Below are 16,160 nucleotides of genomic sequence, written 5' to 3'. Positions count from 1 at the left end.
ATCTGCTCTTCCTCTTGTATTTCCCAAGGTCGCCCACCCTTCCGTGACCACCGATTTTTCCGCCGCCACAATAACCCGCCCAACGGCCGGCTCTCTACGGTTCTTGTCCCCGCGGGGCCGTACCTGTCCTACCGCGGGTAATTTCCCCCCGTCTGAGGGATGACGTAATCACGCCAGTACGTGGGGATTCCGCTGCCTTACCCGGCATGCCCTGCGGCAAAATGGCGGCCTGAGGCGAGCGAGCTGGTCCCGGCCGGGAGGGGCGGGGGAGGGGAGGCAAAGTTTGAGGTGAAGAATAGTCGCTTTTTTTCAAAATGCTGCCAACAGAGCCGGACATTTGGTTTAGCAGCGCATGTCCCCAGGTGAGCTGAGGCAAGAGAAGGGCAACAAAGCTGCACAAATAGGAAAAAACTGCGAGGGCTTCGCTGCCGGAGTTCGCTACACCGGGCTTGCTTTCCGTGGCAGCGATTCTTCGCTTCAGAGGCCGAGCCTGTGGAGGTAAGGATGAAGAATTAAACGGCATCCCCCGCCCCGCCCCGCCCCGCCCCGCCCTCCTCTTCCCCGAAGCTCCCTCCTGGAGCAGGTACCGAACCTTCCGGGTGGGAAGGGGAAATGGGCGGGAACCCGCCTCTCCCGGAGACCGGATAGTAGTTTTGCTGCTGCCCTCGCCGCAAACGGTACCAAACTCCGTCGTCGTCGTCGTCCTCCTCCTCCTCCTCAGGAAGGTACCCTTAATCCAGTGCAGGTCTTCCCTGCGAGGATGGCCCAAAGGGGCGGGTGGGTCAGTGGAGCGGAGTGGGCCGCCCACGCGGAGGGTGGCGGTGGGCTCTTCTCTCCTTTGGCGCCGGCCGGTCCCTTCCTTGCTTCGGCCAACACGGGGCCTCCCTCCTCCGCTCTATAGCCTTCCTTGTCTCCGTTCAGGAGTGTTTGGGCATGGAGGTGTCTGAGGGAATTTCTTGGGACTGGGTGCGAGTATGGATGGTTGTGGCGAGACAGATTTGGGGGGGGGGGGGGAAGAGAGGAAGGTACAACTCGCCACTGTCAACGGTTGAGAAACTCACATGGACCTTTACTCTGAGAATGTTTTGGAAATGAGTGACTCTCTAGGGAAGCGAAGGGCCCAAGGATGGCCAGATCCTTATTTGTTTGGGAAACAATTCTGGAATACCTGTCTTCACAAGACTAGAGGATAAATTTTTTTTAAATTACATGTCTGCCTTTCAAGGAGCTCAGAGCAGGATTCTAATCCCCATTTTTATTCCCTCACTAAACTTTTGAGGTTCCATACCTATATGGAGATAGGACGCGGCGTTATGGTAGTTAATATGAACTTGAGTCTTCTTATTTTTCTAGGGTTATACTCCACTCTTTCGCTAACCTTTTCTGCAGGAGGAAATAGCAAATGAAGCAGAAATTGAGTGAAAACTTGCTGAATCTTGGATATATGGACTAAGATTATGGGACATTAGCTGCTGGAGCTTGTGTGTGGTTGAATAGAAAAGACCCAAGCTTTTTATTTTAGGGAGTTACTAAAAGGATAGCTGTCCTCCTTCCTTCCCCCCACCCTAGCAGTTCCTTTTTCTTAGGAGTGCTCTGCCTAGTTTGTAGTTTATGGGTACAGTGTCCAAATATTCATGCTGCAGATGCATATGTGTCATTCACACTATGGCCTACAGCTGTTTCTTACACATTTTTGGGGCTTTTGCTTGTGTTAAACCAGGTAATTTCATTTTTGATACACTGCTCATCCAGCTGGCCTCCACCTATCTGGAGCAGTGCCCATCTGGAAGCAGGAAGTGGCACTGCCTGGAGGAGCCCAAGTGGGACAGAGCTGATACCACCTTCTGCACTGAGCAGTGGGGCAAAGAAGGGGACAGCCCTTCAAAAAAGGGCTGGCATTGAAATGTGGGAGGAGGAGAAGAAAGGACTAATAGCCTGGGGTTCCCCTTGCATACAATGTTTCTTTCTCTTACTGCAGGCTGATCCAGAGTAGGGGCCTGCTGACTACAGGTGGATAGATTTGTGGTTTTGGACTACAAACCCAGAATGTTGTCTAGAGAATTCTTGAAGAATTATGAAAGTTGCAGTCTAAATCTGGGAGATGATGGCTGGAAAAATCTGGGGTGTTGCATTCCAAAAACACAAAAGGGATACCTCTAAGATTTGAATCCAAGTCTCCTAAGCCCCCGTCTGATCCTTTGTCCATTACACCACAATCAATTTTATGTGCTTCCACAAGCTCCAGTATAGATTACTTAGGTTAATCTTTCTGCCTGTCCTAGTATTTAATGCCTAATATTTAATACCATGAAAAGAAAAAAAATCTGTAGTTCTTAAACTGAGTTAGTGCCTCAACAGATATGTACTTATTAGCAGTAATATATAAAAATAACAGTGTGGATCAACTCTGTTTTGCATCTCTGACTAAAGTTATTCCTGCGGTGTTTCCCCCTGTCTCTTCACATAATGTTGGAAATTCTTGGAAGCAGTATTAAAATAATCATGATTGCTTACAACATATCTCTTGAGTGATCCTGACTCTTTAGAGTGCCAATCTGTTTCCCCCTTGCAGCTTTGCTTAGGTAAAATGGAGTCAAGTCCTTATCTCTCTCTGGAAGAGAAACAGAGAGGATTCAGACTTAATCATGTAATTTCCTTTATGCCTCAAAATACACCCCTGCTTGCTATACCCTTAATACATATTTTTCACTATGCATATTTTCAGTCCCCTTGCTCAGCACTCACTGTCAGACACTGGGAGTGTTAACTGTTGGTGATAGCGTCAGCCTGTTTATGGAGACTGTAAAATATATATATGTTAAGGTTGTAATAAGTAACAGTGCATTTTGTGAGGGTGGAATTTACTTGATTAAATAATCTAAGTTGTTCTGTGGCATATAGTTATTTTCAATTTATGGCAACCCCTAGTAAGATTTCCAAGGTATGTGAGATGTTCAAGGATTGATTTGCTATTGCTACCACTTAGTGAATTCCCATGACCAAACAAGGGATTTGAACTCGAGCCTCCTGAGTCCTAGTTCACAAGTCTATCCACTAGACCACATTGGGTCTCAAGTGATCTGTAAAGAAACTAAAATACTTTCTTTACAGATGACTGACTCTCCTCTCTCTTAAGAGATGGGCCATAAATTCCAAACTACAGTGCTAGCTGAGGAGGAGCTTGAAAACAACTTGAATATTGCATTGTCTCCATCTAAGAAGTGAACCTGGCCTCAGCATTATCAACCATTTGAATTTGGGACATTAATAACATGTTGTAACTACCCACAAAATGTGATACACAGCCTTGAAGAAGATGAATTATCATCAAAAGCTTGCTGTTTGTTTTATATTCTCAGTGGTCGATTAAAGGTATCAACTGTTCCGGTATTTATATTGCTTCCACAACCATGCAATCTTTTCCTGATTTTTCCTACAATAGTATTGTGCTCCATCTTGGCTGCAGGAGCAAATGTAACTTGCAGGCTAGTGACAATGGTTTCAAAGAGACATTTAAATTTTATTTTCTTGTTAAAGACCATATAAGAAATTCTTCTCTCACCAGTCTTATCAACTGTGTGTTCTACACATTTCTCCCACTCATTCTGCTCTACTTTTTTTGGTAGTTTTCTCACATGGTTCTTTTTGGCACCACTTCTTTCTGCCTGCCTTCTTTCAGACTCAGATACTCTTGTTTTGCATCTTTTCAAATCACCTGATTGATTGATAGTTAGCTGGGAAAGTGTAGGAAACATTTCAATTATGAAGTGCAAAGATCTTGATGAAGCTGATATTGTTAATATTAGTAATGTTTTTAGTCTGTAGAGATATTAAAAAAAATGAGACATTATTTGCTCACAATCTAGTACAATATGGTGCAAAATACAATCTAATAGAACATGATACAAAATTAGGAAGGAATTGGGGTATTCAGAACTGCCCAGATGTAGGGGTACATTGCTTTGACTCATTAGTACAGTAACCATCAGGTACTAGATTATATCTTGGCTCATTCAGAAAAAGGAATCTTTGACTAACAATTGTAAACACTTACGTCTCTGTATACTTTCTTGAGATATTAGTATATGAGTCTGTGTTTTGGTTGTAGGTTGTACAGTCTGTGACAGTCACATTGATGGAGTGGGGTATATAGAGCCTCAAGATACCACAGCTTCACTTTTCTGAATGAGCCAGTTTGTTTATATGGCCAAGCATTGGCAGCATTGCACCTGTTGCTTCAGTTGATGTCAGAAATAGAGAAGGCATTAATGTCATCTAGTTTGGACAGGATTTCTGGTTTTCCACGCACTTCTGGTTTTTGACACCTAAAACAATGATAGTTACAGTGCCCTTGTTATAGCCAGTGCCCATGTCATCCTGGAGTCAGAAAAATAAGATCCATTAGGACAAGTATGTAAACCTTTGTCCCATGAGACCTTTTTTGCATGAAGGGAAATTCACCCGTGGCAAAAGCCAATCGGAAACTGCAGCTTTTGATGAGAGGAGTCAAAGGTGAAAGTGGGAAGCATTTTTACCATGGCCAAATTGCATAATTCTTTCTTTGTTGTCACTACCCATACAGAAATAGGTTGAGGGCTACAGTTTTCCCATGCTGTGGTAAGGGTGCTGCAGAGAGGTTCGGTACAGAAGAGCCTGCACAGATTCCAGGGAGGTCTTATCTCTGTTCCTCAGAAAGCTGAAATATGGTTAATTTCACATCTTTTAGGACAGTGGAACTGAATCTTGGGTTCTCAGACATTCTTGGACTATAACTCCCAGAAATCCTGGCCAGCATAGCTAGTGGTGAAGTTTTAGTCCAAGAACATCTGGAGACTCAAGGTTGGGTACCACAGTTGTAGGAGTGGTACCAACTCAAGCATGCCAGCTAAAAGCCTAATAGCAACATCATTTGGCTGTATAAACGTATGATGTCCAAGCTTCCTGTATGAAATGACCAGAGCTATTGAGATCTGGGCAAAGATTTTGGCAGGAACCATGGTCAATTCAAAAGGGAAAACTGCTTTTCCCTAATCTGAAGTGAAGCAACTTGCAGTGCCTGCTCTCGAATATGTTGTAGGAAGATATATAAATGCAGAAAGTCCCTCCTGCTGAGAATTGTTGTCTGCTGCCTCATTAACAACAGGAAGTCATCTATACATTAAAAGAAGAGACATTCCATCTCTTATTTTTAAATGTGGAGCCTTCTTATCTGGCCTTATCCCCTTGCCTTCTCTATTTCAAAGGTAGAACAAGTTGTTACAAGCACTTGCCATTCTCAGAATGGTATTCATGGTTTTCAGGAAGTGGTAGCCTCCCTCCCCAAGGTTAAAATGCCTGTCACTGGATGTCTAGGCAGAACTACATTTGAGATAGAACACAAAACTATTTTTGGAGCCTTTGAGAATGCGTTTATTTTTTGGAGCATTGTCATCCTCTTTTACTGTTTACATTTGCTTTCTGAGTGCTATACCCTTTTGCATATGTCTCAAGTGATAACAGCATATGGACAATGCTAAGATTATCAATCTCCATGGCTATTAATTATTGGAACAAAGTGGAATTCTCCGGGATATTTCTGTTTTTATGCTGGAGTAGACTGGTCTGATTGAGCAAGTTGGTTCTTAAGAAGAACACAGGTTCTGTTCTGTTTGGGCCATTCCTAAATAGCTTTGGCTAATACTTTGGGAATAATAGCTATAAGGTAGACTTTCCTGGAGCACCTCATTGCTAAAAGAATTCTTGAAGACCATAAGTGAATGACAATTAAGTGTGTGTGGGTGCAAAGAGAGAGTGATTGAGATAGAAAATGAACTTTTAGAACTTGTATCTTGTGTAGGGCTGGTGGTTTGCATTTTTGGGGGGTTGTATCATTTGTTTTATATGATTTCAGGTTAATCATTTGCTCAAACATAAATTTTGGGCATAAATGGAATAAATATGAGGCAAATCCTTTGTTATAGATTCAGATATTCTACTCATGTGCATTTTATACAACTAAATATAGCCTGGTGCTTAGTGCTGATTTAATAAATATGTGCTGTCATATTCCTCTTGATGGCAGCTATCATAGGGTTTTCTAGGTACAAAGTACTAAGAAGTGGATTTACCCCTTCCTCATTCTAGTGTTGCTTTGGGACCCTCCAGCTCATGTGAGGTGGCAGAGGGGATGTTACCCCACCAGTCATATACGCTCCAAGTGATCTTGACTGGCCCCTCTCCCAGGAGGCATAGTGGGGACTTGAACTCTTGGCCCCTAAGTCCATTGCCAGGAATTCCACAACACTGAGCTATACCAACTGAAGCATGCCAGCTAAATCTATACCAGTGAAAGCAAGTGCTGATTTAGCAGTCCATTAATGACTCTGTCAAGGTCTTGGATAGTGTTTCTCTGCTATTTGGAGTACAGTGCACAAATCATTAGGAGAGCAGAACCATGTGGAATTTGGTCCCTCCACGTTGCAGTCTTGTTGGTGAACTTTAGTCAGAATGATCTTGGAAGCTATTTTGTCTTCTCAGGGGAAGATTAGAAAGTTGTTCTAACATGATTTCATTCTATTTTTACTGAATATTCCCATTATTAACTGAAGACCAGCTAACCATTTAGAACTACCTGTTACGATGCTTGTACTGTGGAAAATACTTGTTGAGTAATTTGGAAAAAAGCTAATAAAAGAGGAGTTCTAGTAAGTTGTGGCAGCAGTAACAGATTAAGCATTAGAATTGACAGGTGGTTCTCATGACAAAGCACCTCAGCAAGGGAGAAGGGCAGAACAAAGAGGAGGAAATTTCTGTTCTCCCTATCAAGCCTCTTCTGCACTTCTCTGTTTCTCAACTTCAGAGAATTGGCTTGGGGAAGCCATAGCCTCAGCTGTTCCTCTGTTTGAGGCAGGAAATGCCAGGGTTGAGGATAGAGGCTGCAGCAACAGCTGTCCAATCTCTGTGGTTGTCCCGGGAGGTGAAGAGTCTGAGTCTGTTCTGACCCATTGGTCCTTCAGATGGCAAGGGTCCATATTTGATGACTCCATTTATGAGTGCTTTGAGAGAGATTCATACATTGCCAAGGTGGCATTAATGCTTAGGTGGATAAAGTGACTGGCACCACAGCTATCATGGTTGGGAACAAGGTTTGCCTCCAAGCATATGCATTCTTTGAGGTCATTAACATTCCCTTCTCCTCCATTGTTTTAATGGAAGAGAGACAGTTCCCTCTGGATTCATGGAATATTGGAAGACAACAACAGCCACTCTCCCAGGCATCTCTTCATAGGTCCCTGTTGTAATTTTACCATCCTTGCTTATTGCTGCTTTGCATTGCCTGGCTCTCATACCCAGGTGACATCACCCAAGATGGGTCAGATAGTGCCTTTTGAAAAAGCTATGATCTCATAAGGAGGTAGAAACAGGAGGTTTATGTGTGAGTTCTCTCTCACTGTGTTGCATGCTTGTTGCAGTATATGTTTGACCGAGCAGGAACATGGTGCTATATGAAGTGGTTGGTTGTTATGTGCTGTCATGTCACTGGACTTATGGCAACCTTATGAGTTTGTGACCTCCAAAAGTTCCTATCATTAACAACCCTGCTCAGATTGTTCATCATAGTGATGAACATGTTATATTAGTAAGCCTTTGGAAGACAGTGCTTGGCAGTGTTTGTAATGTTGCCTGCCTTGTTCTATCTAAGCTACCCTGATCTGTTCCTATTGTAGAATAAGTCAACTGGCAGTTTAGCTAACTGCTTTATGCAGTCTGTGTCTGTGTATGTGTGTACATGCATGTGCATGTCATCTTATCTTTTACTTCCTGAAAAATATATTAGGCCAACCATGATTTTGGGCAGTTGAGGTCATCTGCTTTCTCTCTTTGCTCTACCTCCTATTCTTCCCTGTAGCTGTTGAAAAAATGACCCTGGTTTTACCTGCCTGTGAAGGAAATCACTGTTGTGCTTCTTGGAAAGGAACTGAATTGGGAATACATTTAGCAGGACAACTCTTCACCCCTCTGCAATTCCTCAGCCTGCAAGACAAGTGGCAGTGGAGCTGTAGGAACTCAAATACGTGAGGGAGCTGGGCTCTGAAAAGATGTATTCTTCTCACATTCAGTCTTCAGGATAAAGAGGCAGTATGAACTGATTGCTTGTTTCCTGTCTGTAAAAACCACTGGCAACTGGAGACCTACACTTACATTCTGCTGTCTATTTTTGGGTTTCCATTGGGAGATGAGCATGAAAATCTGTGGTTTTTCAGGAAGGTTTGGTACCTTGTGGTGGAAAATAGACATTTTTTAAAAGATGCAATCAGTTTTCCATTGCATTCCATGCTCTTTTCAATACACTGAAACCTACTTCTGCCTTTCCCCTAGTCCTGTTTGGGCAGCTTCCCAATGGATACACAGCATGCTATATTAGTAAGCACACATTCCCAGTCAAATATTTACAATATCAACTCTTTAAATTCCCTTAAAAAAGATATGTATATACAGGGTGGATCTGATTTTAATTAAATTGATTTAAACAATGAATTATGTTTTAAATCATTATTCAGAAATATTTTGATGTGATTTCCCTTCTCCCAAAGTGCCTTCTTGCCCACTACAACTTTAACATGTATTTTTCACATTATCTATTTGTTAGTCTTCTTGCTTGTCTCAAGAAGCTGACTTGTCCAGGAAAGGTCACATTAAAATACTGTATAGCTGTTAGTCTTTAAGTTGCTGCAGTGTTCTTTATTTTTTTTGGTTTTGCCTGACATACTGCTTTAAACTAACAAGCGTCCTCTTCTAAAACTTGCTTAGATTGACTCAGTTCTCAAGAAGTCTATTGATTGGTACTTCCAGTGTCTGAAAGTGTGTACTTGCAAAGGGAGAGGTAAGGATTCAACTTCATATACTTAAAGTTGGAGTGCACTGGTGGCTAGGATTGTTACATTAGGGTAATTAGAATCATGCTGTAGAACTACAGTACTTAAAGCAATCCTGCAAGTTTTACTAGGGCTTTCAAGAAATTTCCAGTGTTATATCATATAAAGGGGGGGGGAGCTGTGAAGAGGTCCGCTACCTCCCTCAGGTGGGCCCTCACTTTCAGTGGGAAATAACAGAGGCTTAGTCTTTACAACTTTTGAACTGTCAGCTTTATTGTCCCCTACATCCACCAGCACTTCGCTTAAAGGCAACATTGGTTCCAACTTCGGCAGCAGGCCATTATCAACATCAATAAAACTTTTATCATAGTCCCACGGACTTATTGGTGTAGCACCCCATGTCGCTCCTTGGCCTCCGATCGCGGGGTTGTGGTACTCCTCATCGCACAAATCGTTCCACAACATGAGTGCCTCACCCACCCCCTCTCGGCCGGTCCATCAAGTAAAGGCGCTGCCGTCTTCTCCCACTCCCGGCGCAGTTCAGCCTCTCATGGAGCTACGATGGCAGTCCATTTGTGTGCCACCATATGTCTTGGCTTTTCTTCTTCTGCTTCAGGGTTAGGGAGGAGTTCTCCTACCTTTAGGTTCGGAAAGTCTCTCAAGAGTCCTTGTTGACGGACTCTTTCAAATGCCTTTCGTCTCTCCTCCCTCTTCTTGCGTTCATACTCCTCTACTACTGTGCTAAACCAAACCACCCGCTCCTCGCTTTTATCCTCCTCCCACACTGACACCTCTTGCTCCTCCCACTCCCCCTCCACCAGACAGACCTGACTTTCCCACTTTTTCTCCACTGCCAAGTTTCCCTCTGTTCCTTCACCGCTCCCTACTACATCCTGATGTTTCCCTTCTTTTCTCATTTCCTCCATTTTGTCTTTCGCGGACGGCACACGCTTTCTATCCGCTCCTTCACAGAAGCTCAAGGAATAATTTCAGCCAGATTTAAGAAAAGATTCATTGGGTTTCTCAGCTCCACATATTTCTGTTAACCAGTTGCATGTCTCTTGAGTTAGAAAACTACAAGTTTTTTCCCTGATAAAAAGTAAGTAGTCTGTGCAGAATCTTGTGGAATGGCATAAAATTGAAATCTGAATTCAGGAACTGTTGAGCCATATTAATAAAATTACAGAAAAAATTATATGAAAGCATTCACCAAGATTAACAACTGAATATTCACACCAGCGTAAGTGCAGTGGTGCACTTTTTTCATACTCTTTTATTTATTTATTTATCAACTGATAATAAGGTAGGGAATACAAAGAGTAGTATGGGGAAAGAAAAAAGGTTGGGGGGTAGGAGAACACAAAGTATACGATCATCCAATCTTTTCATGTTATGATAACAACATTTCCTAATGAGTTTTTCAAGCCGTAACACTTTCTATGTCAGGACCATCGCTATTTGGCTGTTGTCAAAGTCACTCAGATCATTTCACTTGCCCATATTTCCTGCTTCCAACATGTGAAATTCAAGAACTGACTGTTCATTTGCTGCCTAATATATCCCACCCTTTGCCAGGTGCCATTGTAACAGCATAATCCATGCTATTCACTTCACCTGTCAATGGTTTTAATTTTGTGATTGATCAGTGTATATGTATATGTAGAGAGGGACACAAACCGCTCTTCAGTGGTTCAGCCTGGTTTGGTGTGATGTCCACATCGGTGTTCCATGGATGCCACACACGTCGTTTCCCCGTCTCCTCCATGCACTCACCAACTCACTGGCTGCAGCGTGCTTCCCCCTGCCTCCTTTGGGGTCTCACCCACTCACCAGGTGCAGCACACTTCCTTCCTCTGCCTTCTCCACATCCTTGTCCACTCATCGGCAGTGCTGCAGGCTTCCATCCCCTGCTTCCTTGTTGTAGTGAAAGGTTGCATGGATAAGGCAGACGAGTGAAGCATGCTGTAGCCAGTGAGTGGGTGAATGCATAGAAGAGACGGGGAAGCGAAGTGTGTGGTGACTGCGGAACACCTGTGCAGGCGCTACACTGAACCACCAAATGGCGGTTCGTGACCATCTCTCTCTCTCTATATATATAGAATTAAGTTTTTTTGCCTAGCATGTTTAAATCTATTCTGGGAGTCTAAAGTTAGACACCTCACAGTTTAACAGACTTGCTTTAAGTGTGCTCTTTCAAGGCAAGAGGATGGGGTGATGCAGCTATTGCCTTGGGGTATAACCTGTGACTGTTTTACTTCAGCATAAATTTCGATTTTACTAACTTAGCTGGTAGCTTAATGCAGTGTTAATGATTATTTATACACCCCCAGATAAAAAGAGTTGTGCCTCCAGCAAGAACTGTTTCCTGTGCCTGAAGATGCTTTATCATATTCTAACTATAAAGAGGGATTCACTGACACCTGTTTTAGGAATTGCAGTTGACAGATCTGGCTTGCATGATTTAACATTTCAGTTCTAATGTTTCTTTGCTGTCCTTATTAATCATAAAGATTGGGTTATTGCCTAATGTTAAACTATATTTTGACCATTTGTTATAATGTTTAAGCAGTTCCCTTATGGTCTTCATTTTAATTTTGTCCATTAATGCTATTACATTATGTTTTAGTTCGTTATTTATTAATCACTTTCTGTGATGCAATTTTTTTCTGTGTCTACTGCCCTGATAAAGAAATGACATCAGCTTGAAATCAATTTTTTTTCAAGAAAAAGGCAGGATGTATTCTCTGATATTTGGTACAGTGGCGCCTCGCTAGACAGTTACCCCGCATGACAGTTTTTTCGCTAGACATTGACTTTTTTGCGATCGCTATAGTGATTCGCAAAACAGTTATTCCTATGGGGGAATTTCGCTGGACAATGTTTGGTCCCTGCTTCGCAAACTGATTTTCGCTAGACAACGATTTTGACAGCTCCCTCTGCACTCGCAAAAACAGGTGTTTTCAGGATCTAAGCTTCGCAAGACAGCTCTTTAAACAGCTGATCGGAGGTTCGCAAAGCGACTTTCCTATGGCTGATCTTCGCTAGACAACGACGATTCTTCCCCATTGGAACGCATTAAACAGGTTTCTGTCCATTCCAATGGGGAAATGCTTTTTGCTAGACAATGATTTTGTTAAGCAGCAATTTCAGTGGATTGGATTATCATCGTCTGTAATTTGGATATGCCTCTTTTGAACGTACAGCATTTAAATGCATGCCACCCTTTTCTCCTGCCTGCTTGCCTTCCTTGTTTTGAAAAGACGTACAATGAAATGCAATTTATGCAAAATTTGATGACTTTTTCCAGTTAAAAAAAAGGAGGAAAAAAGAATAAGAGGTACATTTTTTTCATAATATAAGCTGCATTCATTAAGAATCATGAATTTTTAGTTCATGGAATGGTTTGGCCACTTGAAATAGATTCTCCTTTGCAAAAGTGATGTTTTGAGTGTTTTCATTTGTTTGAACCAGGAATTTACAAACTCATGAATGTAGTTGAACAGGGAATATCATTCATGTAATTGCCCTTGCATATTTAGTTTTTTCAATAGGATTTTTAGCCCATAGCATCTAGTTCAAGGAAAGTAATAATAGTACTCTGGAGATTTTGATTAAACATTGAGAAAAACTCCTTAACAGTAAGAGGGGTTTGACAATGAATGGACAACTTCAGATGCTGATGGACTCTTGTTCATTGGCAGTTTTTAAACAAAGGTTGGCCATCTATCTGGATGTTTTAGCTGTACTTTCCCTGCTTCAACAGAAATTGACTTTGATTAGTCTTGAAGTTCATTTCAGCTCTACAATTCTGTGATGCTGTGCTTTTCATTTTAAGTCCCTGTGTACTTTATAAAGTAATCCTAACTGATCCAAATTCCGTGTAAAGCTTAAATTGTTTAATAGCCATTCAGAACAACCCTAATAGGTGGTAGCACAGTATTTCTAACTTTTCCATGCTGTTTTAACACCTGTGGTGCAGGGCGAACTTTTGCTAAACAAATAGTCAAAATTGCTGATAAATTTAAATTTAGCAATTGCATGCTAAAATTTATCTTCCTCTTGCTGAAAAATTGTCATTTTAGTTAGCATCAGAGTGACCTGAAAGAGTAAAATATTCCTCCATTGTTTTTCATGTGTTTATTTATTTTTTAATTCCAAGCTTTATCAGAAAAAGAAAATCTTGTGCTTGTAAATAGTATGGGAAATTTAGTTCACAGTATTTTTCTTCCTTGAATCATTCACTATTAGGGTTGAGGTGGTTGTCTTGTATGTGCTTACAGTCACTTCTGAAATGGTTCTAATAGGATAGAGTCCCAGCTGGGTGTGGAGGGCATATTACCCCGTAATATTTACTACTAGATTGACAGCCTGCAGTATAAACATTAGTTCAAACATGATCTTTTACCAAAACTCCGCCCATGCAAGGAGCCAGCAGTCTTCCTGCCACGCGCTGTAAATCATTTACAGTTTGCTCATGCCAGTGCATTTTAGAAACAGCTGCATGTTGGGATTAGCAGTTTGTAGAGGGCCTCAGATGAGCTAAATTAGGGCCTACTGCCATGGTTGTGAATGCTGGTAATGGAGAGAGTGAAATAACAAGAGTGTTTCTCTACACCAAGAGGCTATTAGTTCAGGGAATGAGGGTGGGGATTTGTAAGGCAATGAGTAATGGTGTTCTAGGCTATTAGAGTAGCCATGTGCTGACATGCTTCTTGCTCTTGAACTGAACTGTAATGCCTGATCAATAGCTGCCCTACATTGTTGGGAGATTAGCCACTAAATGTAACAAATATGTCATCAGTTTGGTCTGATAGAATCTGAAGTGAATGTACCTGTAGATATTACCAGCTAAGGAGCAGAATAGAGGGAAGTAGGAAGGTTTTGTTGGAATTGCTTTATATTAGTGGTTCATAGAATAATAGAAAAGTGAAGTTGGAAGGGGCCTACAAAGACCAGAAAGTCCAACCCCCTGCTCAACGTAGGAATACAATCAAAGCATATCTGCCAGGTGATTATCCAAGTTTTTCCTGAATGCCTCCAGTGTTGGAGCACTTACCAACTCCTGGGGTAACTAGTTCCACTGTTGTATTTATCTAACAGTTAGGATGTTTTTCCTGATATCCAACCGAAATCTGGCTTCCTTTAACTTGAGCCCATTGTTGCATGTCCTGCACTGTGGGATGATCGAGAACAGATCTTGTCCCTCCTCTCTATGACAGCCTTTCAAATATTTTAAAAGTGCTATCATATCACCAGCATCTTAAAAAGCAGAGACATCACCTTGCTGACAAAGGTCTGCATAGTCAAAGCTCTGGTTTTTCCAGTAGCGTTGTATGGAAGTGAGAGCTGGACCATAAAGAAGGCTGACCGCCAAAGAATTGATGCCTTTGAATTGTGGTGCTGCATGAGACTCTTGAGAGTCCCCTGGTCTGCAAAGACAACAAACCTATCCATTTTGAAGGAAATCAACCCTGAGTGCTCACTGGAAGGACAGATCCTGAAGCTGAGGCTCCAATACTTTGGACATCTCATGAGAAGAGAAGACTGCCTGGAAAAGACCCTGATGTTGGGAAAGTATGAAGGCAAGAGGAGAAGGGGGTGAAAATAGCTGGCCAGTGTCATCGAAGCTACCAGCATGAATTTGACCCAACTCCGGGAGGCATTGGAAGACAGGAGGGCCTGGCATGCTCTGGTCCATGGGGTCATGAAGAGTTGGACACGACTTAACAACTAAACAACAACAACTACTACAACATATTGTCTTTCCAGTTTTCAGAATGAAACTACTAACTCCTAGAGACACCAAATAATGGCAATTGCGTTATGAGTTAACAACTAAACAACAACAATCGTATCTTCCCTCAAAATACTTTTCTGAAGGCTAAACATGCCCAATTCTTTCAGCCTTCCTTATAAAGCTTTGTTTCCAACCCCCTGATCATCCTTGTTGCCCTCCTCTGAACTTGTTCCAATTTGTTAACATCCTTCTTGAAGTGTAAGATTGTAATTGTTTCCAGATACAGCGGTGCCCCGCATGATGACGATAATCCATCCCATTGAAATCGCTGTATAGTGAAATCGTCGTCATGCAGAATCCATTTCCCCATTGGAATCCATTGAAACCCAGTTTAATGCATTCCAATGGGGAAAATACCTCGTCTTCCAATAAAGATTGCCCATAGGGAAGCCATTTTGCGAGCACCGATCAGCTGTCAAAATGGCTGTTCTGCGAAGCATGGGTCCTGAAAACATAGGGTAGCCATTTTGCGAAGCCGACGATCAGCTGTAAAAGTCATTTTGCGAACAAACGAAGCATGGGCCTAATCAACGTCCAGCATTAGGCGAAGCATGGGCCTAATCAACGTCCAGCAAAAATCCCCCATTGGAATGACTGTTTTGCGAATCGCTATAGCGATCGCAAAAAGTCATTGTTATGCGGATTCATCATTTAGCGGGATTGTCGTCTTGTGAGGTACCACTGTACTGGGAAAGAGTCTTTATACCAAATGTTGAAGACATTACAATATAATTACTGAACCTTCCTTTTGCTTTTATGCTTCTTCCTCATGATCTGTACTGTGGGTTAGCTTTGAGGTATTGGCGTAAGTTATTCTTCCCATTTATCTGAGGAAGTTATTCTTCCTTCTTCAGTGTCTCTGCAATTTGAGATTAACTGAGAAGCTTCTGTTTCAAGTTCTTCTGTATTCACAGGCCATATTAGACTCCACAAAAACAGGACCTTGTTTGTGTTCTGGTACAGTACTGTGGAACATCCTTCCATGGGTGCCTGACACTGTTTTATTATCTAAGCATCTTAAAGTGCATATTATCTAAGCATCTTAAAGTGCATTCAGGCAGGGCAGAACTCTGAAAGAGGTTCAAAAAACAACCACCAGAAATTGAGCCTTCTTGGCAGTAGCTCCACAATTATGGAGCAGTCTCCCACCCGAAATTTGCCTGGCCCCTTCATTGCGAACCTTTTAAAGACTATTAAAAACCTGGCTATTTAGATACGCTTTCTAGAATCAAAAAACACCTTGATGCAATAGTGCCTCCAATAACTTAACATCTAACCTACCACCATGCTTCTCACTTTATATACAGTTGTTCCCCGCTTTATGATTGCCTCGCATTATGACGAAACTGCATTACGATGATCTTTTTGCGATCGCAGTTGCGATCGCAAAACGATGGTCTGAATAGGGTTTTTTTGCTTTGCGATGATAGGTTCCCTGCTTCAGGAACCAATTCTTCGCAAAACGACGGTTTTCGGACAGCTGATCGGCGGTTTCAAAATGGCCGCTG

The 16,160-nt window shown here is 42.1% G+C and overlaps 1 protein-coding gene across 5 annotated transcripts in view; it reads left to right on the top strand.

Annotated features, from left to right (window-relative positions):
• The first annotated feature begins 206 nt into the window (after positions 1-206).
• TJAP1 (tight junction associated protein 1) overlaps positions 207-16,160 on the top strand; it is a 56,027-nt gene continuing 40,073 nt past the window's right edge. The window contains exons 1-2 of one of the 5 annotated variants that reach the window (XM_020811804.3): positions 219-498; positions 8,791-8,863. The gene's annotated coding sequence lies outside the window, so the exon portion shown is untranslated. Of the gene's footprint in view, positions 499-704; positions 726-8,790; positions 8,864-16,160 lie in introns of those variants that run through there. The other 4 variants (XM_020811803.3, XM_020811805.3, XM_072992017.2 and 1 more) reach the window with 4 other exon arrangements.

Source organism: Pogona vitticeps, chromosome 1 (assembly GCF_051106095.1).
Source record: "Pogona vitticeps strain Pit_001003342236 chromosome 1, PviZW2.1, whole genome shotgun sequence".
NCBI classification, from domain to species: Eukaryota; Metazoa; Chordata; class Lepidosauria; order Squamata; family Agamidae; genus Pogona; species Pogona vitticeps.
This window is presented reverse-complemented; position numbering and strand designations above follow the sequence as displayed.